The sequence below is a fragment of the Canis lupus genome, chromosome 24, assembly GCF_048164855.1.
Source record: "Canis lupus baileyi chromosome 24, mCanLup2.hap1, whole genome shotgun sequence".
NCBI classification, from domain to species: Eukaryota; Metazoa; Chordata; class Mammalia; order Carnivora; family Canidae; genus Canis; species Canis lupus.
The window spans coordinates 17,912,816-17,930,121 of NC_132861.1; the positions used below are offsets into that span (position 1 = coordinate 17,912,816).

Sequence of the window (17,306 nt, forward strand, 5' to 3'; positions counted from 1 at the left end):
CAATGCATAGCAAATGCTTTAAAAGCCAAGTACAATACAAGCCACCACCCAGATCCCAGACTAACCCCTGAGGGGAGCCGGCATGGGGTAAACCCAAATACCACAGAAAAGGTTTTGCAAACTGAACCAGTGTTTGAACCAAAGCCCAAGGAAGGTGAGACAAAACTTGTGGTCTCAACTGAAAGGGGCTGATTGCCTGCTAAAATAAATAATCAACAATCTCCAAAAGATATAAGTAACCAGAGTCTCACAGCACAATATTCAAATGCCCAGGAAGTGCTCCAAAATCATTCAGCATCCAAAAAAACAGAAAAAGCTGACAAATTCCTAGCAGGGAAAAAAAAAATCAGTGAAAACAAAAAACAATCAACAGATGCCCAGATGTTGGAATTATCAGACAAAGGTGTTAAAGCAGCTGTTATAATCATCTCCATGAGGTAAAAATGCATAGTCTTGAAATGAGGAAAAAAATAGAAAACCTCAGAAGGAAGTAGAAATTATATTTTTTTTTAAAAAAGGAAAATTCCAAACTAAAAAATAAAATATTTGAATAAACAACTCATAGGCTGGGTTTAATGGCAGAATGGAAATGACAGAGAAAAGGGTGAACTTGAGGATAGATTAATAGAAATAAAACAGAAAAAAGCTGGAAAAAAATAGACAGAGTATCAGGGTTCTGGGAGGGGCCTCCCAGATATTTTTTCCAAGTACATGAAAATCCCTGTTCACACAAAAACCTGTATGCCAATGTTTACAGCAGCTATATTCATAATCACCCCAAACCAGAAACAAACCATCTGTGCCTCCGCTGGGGAGTAGATAGGTGTGCCGTGGATCCTGCCTGCAACAGAATACTCAGCAATGAAAAGGAACAAATAGTGAAGTCACAACCACTTTGATGAATTTCAAATGCCTTTAGTCTAGGAGAAAAAAGCCAGACTGAAAGGCTAGATGCTCTATGACTCCATCTATATGACATTTGAGAAAATATAAAATTATAGGAATAAAGAATAAGTCAGAGATCGCTAGGGGTTTGGGATGGGAGAAATGGCTTCCTAAAAGCATATATAAAGGAATTTAAGGGGTGAGAGAATTGTCCTCTCTTTTGACTCATGGTGGTTACACACCTCTGTAAATTTGTCAAAACTAATAGAGTTGTTACATATATATTGCATGTATATGAAAATTTTCTTATAGGAATTGGTTCATGCAATTATGAAGGCTGAGAAGGCCCATGATCTACCACCCACAAGCTGGAGATCCAAAATGGCAGGGATTAATTCAGCCTGAGTCCAAAGATTTGAGAACCAGGAATGCTGAGAACAGGAAAAGATGGATATCTTAGCCCAAGTATTCAAGCATGAAGGACAGAATTCTTCCTTCCTCAATTTTTTTGTTCTACTTGTACCCTCAAGGGACTGGATGATGCCCACTCACATTGAGGAAGGTAATCTGCTTTACCAAATTCACCAATTTAAAGGTTAATTTCATTTGGAAATACCTTCACAGAACACCCAGAAATTAATGGTTAGCCAAATTCTGGGCACCCTATGATCCAGTTAGGTTGACACATAAAATTAATCATCACAACTATACACCAAAAAAAAATGAACTTTACTATATATCAATTTTAAAAATAAATTGGAAGTCAATGGCCATGAGCTCATCACCCTGGAGTGGTTTCTTCTCTTGGCTGATGAAATCATTTAATGTCTTTTGTTCAAGATACGCTGATGAGCTGGCCATCATCTTCAGCATCTGCAATGCTAACACTGCACAAAGATCTGTAACAGATGAATTTCATCGTCATAGGAAAAATAGCTTGTGAAGTCGAGTACTTACCACAAGCCTCAAAGAGGCAAACCTCACGTGTCTGAATGAGGTTTGAAGAGCAAGTGGTTTATCTTCCCTGATTCCATTTTCTTGCTACAAAACAAGGATCAAAACCACAAGGTCATTGTGAAAATGAAATGCATGCAGAAAACCTAGCATAATATTTGACATGATTCGACTTAACTGAGTTTCATTGTTATTTTTGGTGAGATACCTTTCAACTCACTTCTCCCTATAGGCCCACTGAGGCCTTGCTCATTCCTAAAGGCCAAAGCATGAACTCATGGGTGTCTATTGATTATTTTGTATCGCTGAATGGTCCCAGAAACAGTATAGTCATCTCAGGACATCCTAGAGATCCCACAAGAGGCTAAAATAATTCTAAAGACCTTACTTCCTAGATCAGGTCAACAAAAATAATCAGATCCATCAGAACAGAAAACTTTTTTCTTTTTAGTTTATTTATGTGTTTATTTATTTATTTGAGAGAGAGAGAGAGAGAAAGCGCAGGAGAGCCTGAGAGGGGGGAGGAGCAGAGGAAGACGAAAAGGTACAAGCAGACTATGCTGAGCACAGAGCCTAAGAGGTGGGGCTGGATCTCAGGAGCCTGAGATCACAACCTGAGCTAAAACCAAGAGTCAGCCACTTAACTGACTGAGCCACCCAGGTGCCCTAGAACAGAAAACTCTTGAAGTCAAGGAGAGCTTCCATACTTTCTAGCATTCTTCATTTAGGTAGAATTAATGTATGAGAAGTTGCACATATTTAAGTGTCTGACTAGATGAATTTTGCATGTATAACATCGTCATCACACTCAAGATAACATCCCTTATGCCTTTACAAGTTCCCTCATGCCCTCTGTTATCCACCCCCACTCCTGTCCCCAGGAAATTACTGATCTCCTTTCTATTCTCTAGATCCATATTTGTTTGCATTTTCTAGAGTTTTATATATGGAATCATACATGATGCACATTTCTTTTCGGTCTGGCATTTTAGGATGTAATCCTTATGGTGGCACATGTCAGTTGACTTGGATGGCTACATGGTAGCTGTCTGCAGATTTAGCTGCTACAAATAAGGCTGCTGTGAACACTCCCATACAAATCTTAGTGTGGACATTTCCTTTCATTTCTCTTGGAGAACTCCCTGGAGTGCATAACTGGGTCATATGGTGGGTATATGTTTAACTTTTCACAGAACTGTCAAATCATTTTCCAAAATTGGACATACAGTTTTACACTCCTACCAGCTGTTTATGAGAGTTCTGGTTGCTCCACATCCCCAGCCATCGATATGGTCAATGTCTTTCCTTTTTAGCCATTCTAGTTCGTATAAGTTGGTATCTCATTGTGATTTTCATGTATATTCCCTTAATGGCTAATGATATAAAGCATCACTTCTTTGGCAAAGAATTTGCTCCAACCTTTTGTTCATTTCCCCCCTAGATTCTTCATATTCTTTTTATTTTTATGTTTTTCAAAACAAGTCCTTTGTCAGAAAAGCTTTATGATATTTTCTCCCAGTCTCTAGCCTCATTTGTTATGTTCTTAATAGGGTTTTTGAAGAGCAAAAGCTTTTGTTTTGTCTTTTAATTTTTATGAAGTTCAATTTATAGATATTTTTTCTTTTGTTTTTGGCTTTTTGAACTTCTTCAAGAAATCTTTGTATAACCCACCATCACAACCATTTTCTCCTTCATTCTCTCCTGGAAATTATATACTTCTACCTCTTAGACTTAGGTTCATAATATTTTGGGGGCCCCCACATTTATACACAGTCAAACATACTCAACAAAAGGTTGTTCAACTAAAAAGCTTGTAAGAGTTTTGGGGATAATGACCTAAAAAGAGATGAAAGACAGGATGGAAAAGTTAAGGGAAATGAAGGAAGGGGGAGAAGACAAATGTCTGCTGTTACTAATACATTTCCAGCCAGAACAAGAATGATCCCCTGGGAGACTCCTAGACCAGGACCCCAGGAGGGCTGTGACCAAGAGGAGGAACAAGACACAGGCAGCCATGAGCCCAGGGAACGACCCTGTGGCATAAGCATGCTCATTTACATACCCATACTGAAAGGACCAGAACTGCGCTTTTGAAGAGGTGGATGAGAAGTCTGAGTGCGTGGAATGATTGAAGGCTTCAGGACACCAAAGCTCCCTTCAGCTCCACCCTTCCTCTGCTGGGCAAACTTCCAGAAGGACACACTTGCCCTGCATTACAGCTCTGCCACTGGCAGGATGTTTTCCAGGAAGGACATGTTGTCTGGTATTCTTTTTTTTTTTTTTTTTTTAATTTTTTTTATTTATTTATGATAGTCACAGAGAGAGAGAGGCACAGAGACACAGGCAGAGGGAGAAGCAGGCTCCATGCACCGGGAGCCCGATGTGGGATTCGATCCCGGGTCTCCAGGATCGCGCCCTGGGCCAAAGGCAGGCGCCAAACCGCTGCGCCACCCAGGGATCCCGTTGTCTGGTATTCTTTTATTGAGCACCTGAGGCCCCAACATGAAGGTCTCAGGAGACCAGGGGAAGGCTTCTTTTTGCCTTCAGGATGAAGTTTAAAATCCTTCCAGAGGTCATCAGGGTTCTAAACAATCTGGTTTACTGTGGCTGCTCCTTTCTTTCCTCAGCCCTCCACCCACCAGCCTGTCCTCTAGGTCCCAAGTTGGCCATACTTTCCTTCACCCCCAGTCCTTTCTCCTGTTCTTCCCTGAACCTGAAATGTCCTCCCCCACCCAAGAACTCTCAGGTTCCCTTCAGATCTCAGCTTGGTGTCATTTCTTCAGGATGATCTCTCTAGACATGTCCTCTCAGATTCTATCCACCCCAGCAACATGCCCTTGTAGCACCTTTTGTGTCTCCTTCATAGCACTTGTGACCATGCTTCATGCGAGGAGCTATTTGGTCACCATTAGACTGTAAGCTCCATGTGGGAAGAAAAACAATCCCCACTATCCTGCCTCCAACACACTTCTGGAGCCAATTTGTGCTCAATTATTTGTTGAATGAATATGTTGAATACAGAACCTAAAATAGTCAGACATAGTTAACAGGAAATAGTCAAAGTATTGCCACAATAATCTGTATTATTTTTTAAGATACTTACTATATTGTTATAAGTCTGAAACTCAAAGTACTTGAAAATCACTGGCTGCAAATATGGATGTCATAGAATCCTTGGATCAGCCAACTGTGCTGCAAAGCTTAGTCGTTACAAATTAGCATCGTGGGCACTGGTTCAAGGTCAACCATACATGACAGCTCGAGAGGTCCCCTAGGAACATAAAAGAGTGGATAAAAAAGGCTAAAAACCACAGAGAAATGTTGGCACAGACAGTGGGTCCAGAAGTAACATCACGGTGATGCCAGGATTCAGAAAAGCAGTAAATTTAACTATTCAATTCTTAAATGAAATCAGTTTGGGGGAGGGGGGTGTACTTCACAGAAAGATTGTGTTCTCTGAATCACCCCCCCCCCTTTTAAAATTATGAAGCCGCTTTTCTTTACTATAGAACATTCTGAAAATAGTCATGTTTGCACAGGCTTTCAGTAGGTAATTTCTTCACCATTGAGTCCAAGGGAAAAGAATTTTACCTGCATAAATCTCTACCAAAATCTAAGCCTTGAGTTGCAAACATGAGAGAGAGAAAGAAGAGTAAATGCTTTCTTTGTCGTTCTCCAGTTATTTAGGGAGAGGAAGGCAGCTCTTCTTGGCCTTTTATGTGAGAGAGGTAAATGTATGATGCCTCGTATAATGCTTAGCATTTTCTCTTGGGCAAGTGTTGAGTTTTGCTGCCTCTGAACTGAAAGTAAAGCCAACTGTCACAATATGGAGCTGAGAGGTGCAATCTGAAAGAGAAACGGGCTTATCATGAGCAACGGGAGTGGGCAGTGGCCACAGTCCACATCACAAAGGGAAGATAGCCTCTGGAGGATGAAAGAGAAACAGCGGAGCTTTTAAACAGAAGGAAGGAGGAAGGAATTTAACTGGAGTGTAATAACCTCACATGTGTGGTCTGATACCTCTTGGGGAGATTATCCTCAAAGCAGTGTCAGGGCACATTACTGCTCTTCCAGGGTAACTTCCAGCTGCCATCCGATGTCACAGGAAAATCATAAGCCTTTTTTATTCTTTCACAAATTGTACAGCAATGTGTTGAAAATGACATTCTCTCCTCCAGAGAAAGGAGAGTGTTCTCTCACGGCTGTCCAACTTCACAGCTTTCGAGACACGGATCCAACGTTTGGTGCCCGAGGGAGGCCACTTAGAAACATGACTCTCTACAGCCGATGGCAGATCCTGGGCAGAATAACAGAGGGCAATCATGTGGTTTAAATCAATCCAAGAGCAGTAATGTTTTCATTGTACACAGAATGGGTGAGTAAGGTGGCTGATAGGTGGGTTTTCCAGATAAATGAAGATCCCTCCTCTCTCCAACACCAACGCAGTTTTGTTCCATGCATCTTTGAGAGAAAACTCTCCAACATGCATCAGATACTTCTGGAAGTCTTAAAGAAAGGCAGGCAGAGACACATAAGAGAAAATTACGGGATTGGGGGTTTGGAGAATTTGCATTTCAGTATGAGCTCCACCACTCCCTGGCTGGAGGTACATGGGTATAGCGTTGCCACTATAAGAGGATGATAACATCTAATGTGTTTAATAATTAGCGATAGTGCACTTTTATTGAGCACCTCACTCCATGTTAAACATTCTTCTGTGTGCTATGCATGTGTATGACCCCATTACTGCTGAGAAGGTGCAGTTAGCAACTGAGGCTGAGAGGAGGGGCATAAGACCCAAAGAACACCAAGAGGTTTGCAGCTTAACCAGGCAGTAGGATCCCAGAGCCTGTGACTTTAGCCAGAACACCATCTTCAGCTACCTTAAGTGACCACAGTTTACATAATATATGGAAGGTCAGAATCTTTTCATCTGTAAAATGGGGATGGCAGTAGAATCTAAGCTACTTAGGGAATTAAGTAAGTGGGTCATGCTTAATATCAATCACACCCTAGAGGGCACCCAGCACATACTAGCTAGTTCTGTTCCCTTTCCTTGGGAGTTAGACAAAGCTGCTCTTGAGCCCCAAACCTTACATGTCACTTAACCCAAGCACCTGTTACACCCCGTGTGCTATGAGTTGTCACAAGATAAATAAAATAATGCATGTGAAACACATGCCATGAGCATTCGATGACCGTAAGTCTTTCCCACTGCTGACTGATATCCCTGAATGACACATGTGTAAATTTCAGATTTCAAGAAGTCTCAAAAGTTTTCAAGAACTTTTCAAAATTTTTCAAAAAAATTTAAAAAATAAAAAGTCAGAGAAGTGAAACTCTCTTTTCTCCAAAGTTTCATCATTTCTCTGTATTTCTTGTCTTAATTAATAGCACCACCCTTCTCCATTATCAAAACTAGGAGGACTGTTCCATGAATTTCTAGTGGTGTCCATGCCTCATATTCAGCTCATCACCAGGTCCGGTCCTACCCACCACAGCTTCTTCAGGTCCTTCATCCTCCCTAACCTGCATCATTGCACATTCTAAAGTGCCTGCCTACCTAAAATGTTTTCCAGCTCCATTCATCCTTCAGATGGCTTCTTTTGCTCTTTCTAGAACCCAGATTATTTTGTTTTGAGACTTCTGTGGCTCCCCACTGCCCATGAGATAAAATCCAAGAGATTTAGCATCTCAATCCAGAATTTCAGAACCTCTAATCATCTGTCCCAAACCCAGTCCTTGCATCTAAATTTCCACCAATCTCTTACCAACAGCTGCAGATGTCCTGCTCTTTCCCACCTTCTTGCCCTGGTTCACACAGCCTCTTAATCTGGACGCTCCTCTTTCCCTGCTAACCTCCTAAGAAGGTGTTACTTATCCTCAACAGTCAGCTAGACTTGAGACTTTTCTCTCATACCCTTTTTTATACAGGCCAATACATAGGCAATTTTAATTTATAATACAGGTCCTTTGTTTCAAATAAGATGAGAAAATGGCATAAAACATGCTCTGCCCTCCATCCACTTTTAACAGTTAACACTTATAAAAGTTAATGCTTTTTAACACAATTTATCATGTTGGTATTAGATCTCTTTAAAGAAAAATATTACAGATTCAGCACAAAGATCCCCCCTCTACCTTTTCCTTCCCTCCTTACAGATACAAACTGTTCTGAAGTGTGTATGTATCATCCCTATGCATGCTTCTGTACATTTTTTATTTGAATATACCCATTTACATGAATTAAATAATTATTTACCACTTTGGGGAACAGATCATGCCTCAGAAAATTAGAGATGCTCATTTTGGAGACTTAATTCTATTGGCTGATTTTATCCAGAATAACTCTCCTTGTGAACACAAAAAAAATCTGTAAAAGCATTTATTGAATTATTGCTTGTAACAGTGAAAAAAACTTTAAAGCATAACTGCCTCTAAGTGAGGGCAATGAATGGATAAAATGTTATTTTCTCATACAATGTATTCCTTAGAGCAATTAATTTCAGTAACCCAATTTTTATTATTATCAATCAACAAAGACATAAGCTGAAAACGTAATATCAAATGAAGTAAAACAAGTCATAAAAGATATATGATACAGGATGCCTTGTTCTTTTTAATGGACTTGCTCAAATTTAGATGATTAACTATATGCTAGCACCTTTCTGCCACAGTCTTGGGAGGTTAAGGATATTATTTTCTATCTACCATGTTTCCTTGTTATTTTTTTCCTTGACTTTTTATTTTTTTAATTATTTTTTAAAGATTTTCTTTTAATTTATTCGTGAAAAACACAGAGAGAATGGCAGAGACATAGAAGGAGAAGCAGGCTCGCCACAGCGAGTCCAATGCAGGACTCCATCCCATGACCCCAGAATCACAAAATGAGCCAAAGGCAGATGCTCAACCATTGACCCACCCAGGTGCTCCTCCTTGTCTTGTTAAATGTTGTTGAACTGATCAATTTTACCCTCAATTTACCAACAAATATTTAAGTTCAACTGGAACTTAGACTGATTTCTTGGTGTGCCACCTTTTTTTTTTTTACAGCCTACATCATATTTTTCATATCACATTTGCAAATCTCCTGAAATAATTATTTTATAAAATATCTGTAGTTGGTAAGTTTTGTAAGGCTTTTTATTACCTAAAATTGTTTTTATTTAGCCTTCACACTCAGATGACAAAGTAGGTATGTGATAGATATGTGATAATTCTGTATTTTGAATTTTTTTACCAAATTACTTTGAAGATATTGCTTCATTGTTAGCATCACTATTCTCTGGTATCAGTGATGAGAAGTCTGATGTTCATCTGATTCTCTTTAGTTTTCAGTTATCTAACTTTTCTTGGTGGAAAAATCTTAAAATTACTTCTTTGTAATTTCACTAGACTGTCTAGCTGTGCATCTTGCTTTGTTGATCTTGTTGGTTTCAAGTCCCCTTGCATCTCAAGAACCATGACCTTCTTCAGCTTCTAGAAATTTTCCAGTTCATTCTGTTTGTTCTCTTCTGGAACCCACAGCTGGATGTTTCACTTCTAGATCATCTACCATATCTTTTAACTGCCCCCCCCATTTGTGACAACTCTCCAACTTCTTGTGAGAGTGAATGTGTCTTCAGAGGATTTCAGTCCATTCTTTGAACTACCCACATTGATACCAGGTGGAACAGAGATGGCCATTGCTACTCTGCCCTGTCCAAACTGTAGATCCATGAGCAAAATAAATGTTGTGATTGTTTTAAGCCACTTACTTGTGGAATAATTTCTTAGGCAGACATAGTAAAAGAAGCAGGCTTCCTGGGTCTCCTCTCCTTAATTTCCAGATACTCAATGCACTCATGCTTTTCAAATATTTTCCAAATACCTGTCACACCAGTTGTTTCTTCATATGCTCCATGAGTAAACAATGCCCTTGCTTTTAAAATCAAAATGTGCATTACAAAAATCTTTGGCAAAATTTGAAGTCAAGATATCCTCAGGCAGAGTTTTGTCAGCTCCAAGTCGCCACCTACCACTTCCTTCCATCCTTCCTTATCTCATCCACAAACCAGGAAGCAGAAATCAAAAGCTTCACTCTCAGCATCTGAAAAGTCGATGACCTTTGACTTCAGCAGCCCATAGCCACTAGAAAGCCACAACTACAAAACCCTTCCAGAGCAAGGGCAAGTTACCGTTTTTTTCTTTTCAAATTGTAAAGTAAACTGTTTATGATACCTAATGAAATACCCACTGCAGTGTTAAGGAAACAGAATGTTTTTTGTGAGAGATAAATCCTGATGAAAATGTTTCTTTTAAGCATTTGGTAATTCAATCATGCTAAAAATTAAGTTCCTTTCATGACAAATACATTTTGTAGGGAAAAGGAGATGGGAACACAAGGGTCCACTTTCATAATTAAATCACCATTCTTTATGATATTGAGATGCCTATCTGAAAGAGCCAAACAATCAAACTAGCCCTCTGTGATCATGTAAATAAAAATAAGCACTTGATGGAATTCAACTGTCCTGTTCATCTTTAGGAGTTATTTTCCTTTATTTTTACTGAATTCAGTCAAATAGTTTGTGTATGTCATCACAACCAGAGAATGTGTCTTCACAAGACCAAAGTAAATCATGAATCACTAATTCAGAGGGAGAAAGAAAAAACCAGCTGTTCATCAGCATGATCATTGATCCACTGAATCAATTATACACTGAGGTAAAATCTCATAGGGCAGAGAGCATAAAAATTTTCTGCTATAGACATCCACAAGTCACTAGTAAGTCTTTCCCCTTACAAATATTTCCTATCGATGGGAGAATGATCTCAATGATAAAACTGAAGAATTGCTATCTCTGAAGCCTTAGATTGAGCATGCTCCAACTTTGAAACAGCTAGATTTTACGGCAGAATCAAAAGCAAGAAGCTTAGAATTCAATAGGTCATTATCATGTAATTATTTTATAAAACAATAAATGACCTGGTAAGATATTTGTTCTAATTTTCTAAAATTATGTAGAATTTGGGAACTTGAGAGTCTCCCCAAAAAAAGTATAACTTAACTCTAAGAGAAGCAGCAAATTCTCCTGGAAACCACCACTAGATTAGAAATAGAGGTCTTGGCACAGTAGTCAACCACAGGACAAGAGGAAGCCACCATTAACTGGGCAAGTTTCCCCAGCTGTGAAATAAAAATGATAGTATTTGTTCTACTAACCTTACAGTGATATGAGAAATAATGAAATTATTTTGAATTTGTTGGGAAAAAAAGATATTTTAAGATTTAAAAATAAAACCTTTTGCCCATTGTATGGAATATACTACAAATTATAGTCATTCACATTTTAAAATCAGCCCATGACCTGAGATCTCTCCTTGCCTGGGAAAAGCCTTGGGATTTTCAGTATATCAGCTTATTTGTGTATATGTGTGTGTGTGTGTGTGTGTGTGTGTGTGTGTGTGTGTTTGGCAGAGGTGGGAGGGTGCCCAATAAGAGTTTCAGTTTTCTTGGCTTGTAGAAGCTGCAGCAGCTGAAAACTGTCAAAATTGTTTAGATATGTGGATCATCACCAGAATTCAAAGAAAACATAGCTTTTCCTAATGAGCAGAGGTAACAAGAGCCTGAGATATGGAAAATGCTCTTTGATTTGGCCTACAGAGGAAGAAGAAAATTTTAAAAGCCTTTAATGCACTGGAAAAACTATTACTCATATGAAGTGCTCACTCTCAAAAACTGAAGGGATTCCCTATGCCTGGGTGGCTCAGTTGGTTGAGCATCCAACCGTTGGTTTCAGCTCAGGTTATGATCTCTGGATCATGAGATTAAGCCCCATGTTGTGCTCTGTGCTCAGCGGGGAGTCTACTTAAGCTTCTCTCTGTCTGCCCCTCCCTCTGCTCTCTCTTTCTCTTGTTCTCTCAAATAAATAAATAAGATTTTTAAAAAGCAAAAAACAAAAAAAACTGAAGGAACTCACAAATACTCATCACTTTGCAGAAGGTTCCTCAAGGGCTCTCCAGAGTTTAGAAAGAAATGTGTCATCTTTCCTAAGACCCATCCTGAGGAGTTGAGCTAAGGAGTTGACTTGAAGAATGAAGCTTCTTCATTTCTCCCATCTGGGAAGACCCATAGTTTTCCAGCAATTGAGCACGCTTAGTTTTCCAAAGTTTAGGGTTCTGTAATCAATAAAAACGCAAAATATTTCTGCAGCGGAACAAAGGTAATTAAGCTGAGTGGGGGAGTGCCTGCCAGAATCAGGGATAAAGGAGAGTTGAAAGAGAGAGAAATAGAGAGAGAAAGAGAGAGCATAGTTTATCAAGCTAGCTCTACCATAGAAATGATGTTAACCTTGAACATCTTTGACCTAGAATCATTCCTCTCCTTCCTATTAATTAAAAAGATACCTCACTGAGGTGCTCAAAGTGCGTTGAAAGTGAAAAATGCTTTGTGAGATGTTAATAATGGTCACCACCAGCAGCAATTTTATAAATGAAGGGGTGCTTTGCTGTGTATCTGAAACTGACGGTTTCTGTTTGTATGACATTTTGACCTCATCAAATATCCAAATTTTACTTACTTTTCATTGAGTAAAGTGTTAGGTTCTGCTTCAAAGGGAAAATTCTGGGAACATATCAAATGTTGAGATGGATCCAAAACCCTTCAGAAATATTTTAAATCATGGAAATCCCATTAGAAAGCCTTCACTAAATACCATATTTTAATAGATTTCCCTTTCATTCTCTCAAATGTAGAACACTTTTGTTTTTCTTTACTGTTCTACTTTTTAAAAACTTGAATTATCTTCTTCATTGTTGTTTACCAATAATTATCAGTCTTTCCTGACAAATAACAGACTCCTGAGAGGCTGGTTGAATGCCTGCTTTGTTCATCATTTAACAGTGCCTCTCACAGGCATTGTGCATAGTAGATGCTTGATTAATTCCCATGGAATAAATATATGAAAGAATTCCTGATCAAGTCTTTGAATAGCAAAACTGGTCACTGGGGTCCAAAGCAAGTACTGAGGGGTTTCTTTCTTTTCTTTCCTTTACCTTGAAGAACCACTCTGGCTTGGGCAGTTACTGGAACCAGTGCTGGCTTCTGTGAATGAAACAGAATCCCCAGTTGGTCACATTTTCCCAGACATGACTGTTGAAAACCCACTACGCACAGAAGAGCAGCAAAAGAAAATGTGAAGTCCTTTGGCCTCAGATATCTAACCCCATCAAATCAAGAGTTTCTAGACATATGGAGAAAGGCGATATGCTAGACTTCTAGATGTAGAAGTTTGTGTGTTATGTTTTGAAACTTTACAGATTGGTGATTCTTTTCCCAGAAACTGTAACATGGGAACACCAATTACATTTGTGATATGATACTGAATATTAAAAGCTTGAAGCTAAAAATCATTATTTGTTCTAAGTCAGCCTCCTTCTCTCAATTTTATTTTTTTAAAGATTTATTTATTTATTTATTTATTTATTTATTCATTCATTCATTCATTCATTCATGATAGACATAGGGAGAGAGAGAGGCAGAGATATAGGCATAGAGAGAAGCAGGCATGCCGGGAGCCCCATGCGGGACTCGATTCCAGGACTCCAGGATCACGCCCTGGGCCAAAGGCAGGTGCTAAACCACTGAGCCACCCAGGGATCCCCATCTTTCTTTCAATTTTAATAAAATGTTCTTTATTCTAGGTTTTTCCCTCAACCTGTCAGTAGGATCTTTTGTAGGACCCTAATGATGGTGGTATTCCAGATTCCTATTCCATAGGCCTTCAAGAGGGCCTGCCTATGTTCAAATGCTCTATTGTCCACTGGCCATAAAATATTTAACCACTATCGCCCTGCCAGACTACAGAGCTACCCAAGCAAGCACATTAAAGAATATTTTTCTTTCAGAGACCCAATTATTTGCTATTTTTACTGATGTGTTAAATCTTCTGTGAGTAGTAATGACATTTGTACCGAACACATCAAGAGAAATGCCTAATTGAATAATCATGCCCTTGGGGCAAATATTGTTGCAAATATCTTCTAACAAAAATTTTTAGTAAACATGTCTTGGACCTTTTCCATCTTGCAGTATTTCCTGGGCCAACCAGTTGTTACTTGAAATTATAAAAGAGATATGAAAAATTAAAAATGATAATTATAAAGCCACATAATCATATCCATCACAAAAGCTGTAAATCCTCCATTTTTCAAAGAGCATGGTGTGAACTAGACTCATTTTCTACCTCTTATGTGGTCATTTTGTCTCAGGTTTCTAAGATGTCTATCCCTGGATATCTGGAGCAAGGATTCTGAAATAAAAATAGCCTGAATTTTAACCCCAACTCTGCAACATGAACTACTCTCATCAATGAGACTGTGAGGTTTGAGTATTTCATTCAAACCTTGCGGAAGCCAGTCATTTATGGCCTCCACAACTCCTGCCTGGTTCTAAACTGTTTAGCTACAAATAAGATAAAATCACTTAAAGGAAAATAATGCAGACTCCCTAGAGTATAGTGGAATATAAAATACCATGGTTCAGCTTGCAGGTCGATACTGATGCACACCCCTTCACTGCTTGACCCCAGGTTTCCATGCTACAACGTTCTATATGTTGAGTGGCATGCCTTCCTAAAATATGTCAATGACTCCAAAACTAACCATTGCTTCTTCTAATCTGGCTGGAATTTCCATATTCAGCAAATAAAAATCCAATTGGATTTGAATTTCAGATAAACAACAGATAGGTTTTTAGTAATATCTTGTGCAATCTTTGTGACATATATTAGACAACTTTCTGTTATCTATCCAAAAGTCAAAATAAGTACATATCCTGTATTTTACCAGCAACCCTCAACTTGACACTTATACTTGGTTATTATACATTCAATGCTCAAAATAAGCTCGGTACATCTCAAACACGGAGGTTTTATCAACATAGAAATAGAAAAATTAATTGGAAAGTGAAACATTTAGTTACTATGTTCAAGTCTAAAGGATGCAGAATAGTATCAGAGTATCAGCTGCTATTTACTAAGCACTCAGGGTTGGACATTATTCTATTATTTTATTTTACTAACAGTGACTAATTTTATCAATAGTGACTCCTTGATCAATCCTGACTCTAAAGAGACTATCTAAAATACTGCACCTTTAAATCGAGTACTCAGGCAGTAGTACAACTCTGTGGACTGATTTAGCAGCAACACAGATGCCCCACTGATACCTGCTGGTGTCATCATACTAGACTCTATCATAGTTGGTTATGCCATCATGCCATTAAAATGTTTAATGTCACTCCTTGGGAAGTATCTATATGCGTAACACCCCACACATTCTTAAAACCATATTTAGAACCTCAAGCAACTGAATGAATTTTTACTTTTTTTATTATCTGACTCTAAATAATTATCACCTTTTGTGCTCAAAATCATTAGTTTCAAGGAAATATGAGATATCACTCTACACTCACGAGGGCCAATATAATTAAAAAAAAAAAAAAAAAAACACAGATGAAACTGACCATGATGTGAAGAGATTGGGACTGATAAACATTGCTAGTGGGAATGTAAAATGGTGCCAATTTGAAAAACATTTTACCAGTTCCAAGAAATGTTAGTTATAAAGTTACTTTCTAAGCCAGTAATTCCATTCCTAGGTATACACAGAAGTAGAACAAAAATGTATGTCCCTAGAAAAATGTGTACACAAAGTTTCACAGAAATATTATCCAAAAGGTAGAAACTCGAATGTCCACCAAAAGGCGAATGGATAAATAATATGTGGTATTTTCATACAATGGAATATTATTTAGCCCATAAATTGGAATGAAGAACTAACATATCTTACAACACAGATGAACTTTGAAGCTATAATGTTAAGTGAAAATATATGATCACAGAGGAGCATGTATCATTTCATTTATATGAAATCATGAGAATAGGCAAACCCATACAGAGGAAAGGTAGACTTGTATTTCCACAGAATATGGGGCAAAAGGATAAAGACAGTAATTTCTAGTGAGTTTGAGGGGGGAGTTGTGCAAATGATAGAAATGTTTTTAAATTGGTTATGCATACAGTTGTGTTATGGATACCTAAAATTGGTGAAATTTCTGTTATGTGAATTATATCTCAGCAAAAATGGAGTTTATTTATTTATTTTTTTTAAATGGAGTTTAAAAAAAAAGGAAGAAGAAGGCCTTGGATATTTGTAAATATTCTCAAATACAGATTCAAGTGGCATGCATATTTTTTAAAGCCATAATGTAAAAGGGACATGACAAAGCAATATATATGATTATTCAATCTCAAAAAAAATATATATCATCTTTCCCCTAGGGAAGTCTAGTGTTGAATTCCACACAGGTTGTGTTGGGACCACCCGCAGAGGAGACACAACATAACGTCATCTGTTAGAGGCTATGATTCCCACCACTCCACACATTCTCTCTCCTAGTATGACATCAAAAGGCAAACCACCAAGGTAAGGAACTGCCTCCTTCACCAGAGGAAAAGCTTCCCTTGGGTTACTCAGGTGCCTTACAAAAGACTGGGATGAATTTATTTGTGTATTTATTTGTTAAAGATTTTACTTATTTATTTACTTATTTATTTTTGAGAGAGAGAGAAAGCATGAGCAAGGGGAGAGGGTGGGGCAGAGGGAGAAGCTGACTGAGTGGGGAGCCAGCTGGGGACTTGAACCCAGGCCCCTGAGATCATGACTGAGCCATAGGCAGACACTTAACTGACTGAGCCACCCAGGTGCCCGGACTTGGATGAATTTAGAACTGAGCTGTGTCCTGTCTTGCAGAGTTCTCTACCATCAGAAGAAACAGCAGGTGGTGGATCCATCCAGCCCGTTAACAGCACACCGTATGCCAGTTCCGTCTTGCCCCAACTACGGCTGTGTCAGACAGCTTGGCCTCTTTCACACAGGGGACGTTTGTGGGATGAGTTGACATCGTTTCAAAACACTAGGAGGCTTCTGACAGGCCAGCGTGCAGGTCAGCCTTGCCTGGCCAGCAGGGCTTCCGTTGGGTGCACCGCTGTCTAAATGGAGAAGGGGAAAATTATAGGGGAGAGGTAAACAACCGGCTAAAAAAGAAAAAGAGGCCAATCCTTTCTCCCTGTTTATAGCACAGCCACCCTCCTTCAGTCCCAGGTAAGAGAAAGTACAGCTTAAAATTTTGTCATTTGCCAATGAGCAGGCAGTGTGGAAGGAAGTGCTTCTTTACCCCCTGCCACAGAATTGTTGACAGCTAAGTGCACTGTGAATTCATAATGGGGGAGGGCAGCATGCAGCCTGTCAGCTTAACTCTTTCTTGGAACATGCTTAATGGGGTTTTATGTTCAGCAACGTGAACTTCGGAATATTCGAGTTCAAGTTTAACCTGCAGAGTTCCCATCTGTTCTTACTTGACTCTCAGAATTTCCATCTGCTCTCCTTCAGACCTGTCTAATGGGATGCCCAGTTGGCCTCTA

The 17,306-nt window shown here is 38.9% G+C and overlaps 1 long non-coding RNA gene across 8 annotated transcripts in view; it reads right to left on the reverse strand.

Annotated features, from left to right (window-relative positions):
* The window catches only part of LOC140615825 (uncharacterized), a 63,796-nt gene that overhangs the window by 43,867 nt on the left and 2,623 nt on the right, over positions 1-17,306 (reverse strand). For 4 of the 8 annotated variants that reach the window (XR_012016313.1, XR_012016316.1, XR_012016314.1 and 1 more), the window contains exons 3-8: positions 14,975-16,874; positions 12,877-12,925; positions 11,802-12,000; positions 5,860-6,136; positions 4,943-5,110; positions 1,843-1,926 (exon numbers count right to left, since the gene is read on the reverse strand). This is a non-coding gene — a long non-coding RNA (uncharacterized lncRNA). Of the gene's footprint in view, positions 1-1,604; positions 1,927-4,942; positions 5,111-5,859; positions 6,137-11,801; positions 12,001-12,876; positions 12,926-14,974; positions 16,875-17,306 lie in introns of those variants that run through there. The other 4 variants (XR_012016310.1, XR_012016312.1, XR_012016311.1 and 1 more) reach the window with 2 other exon arrangements.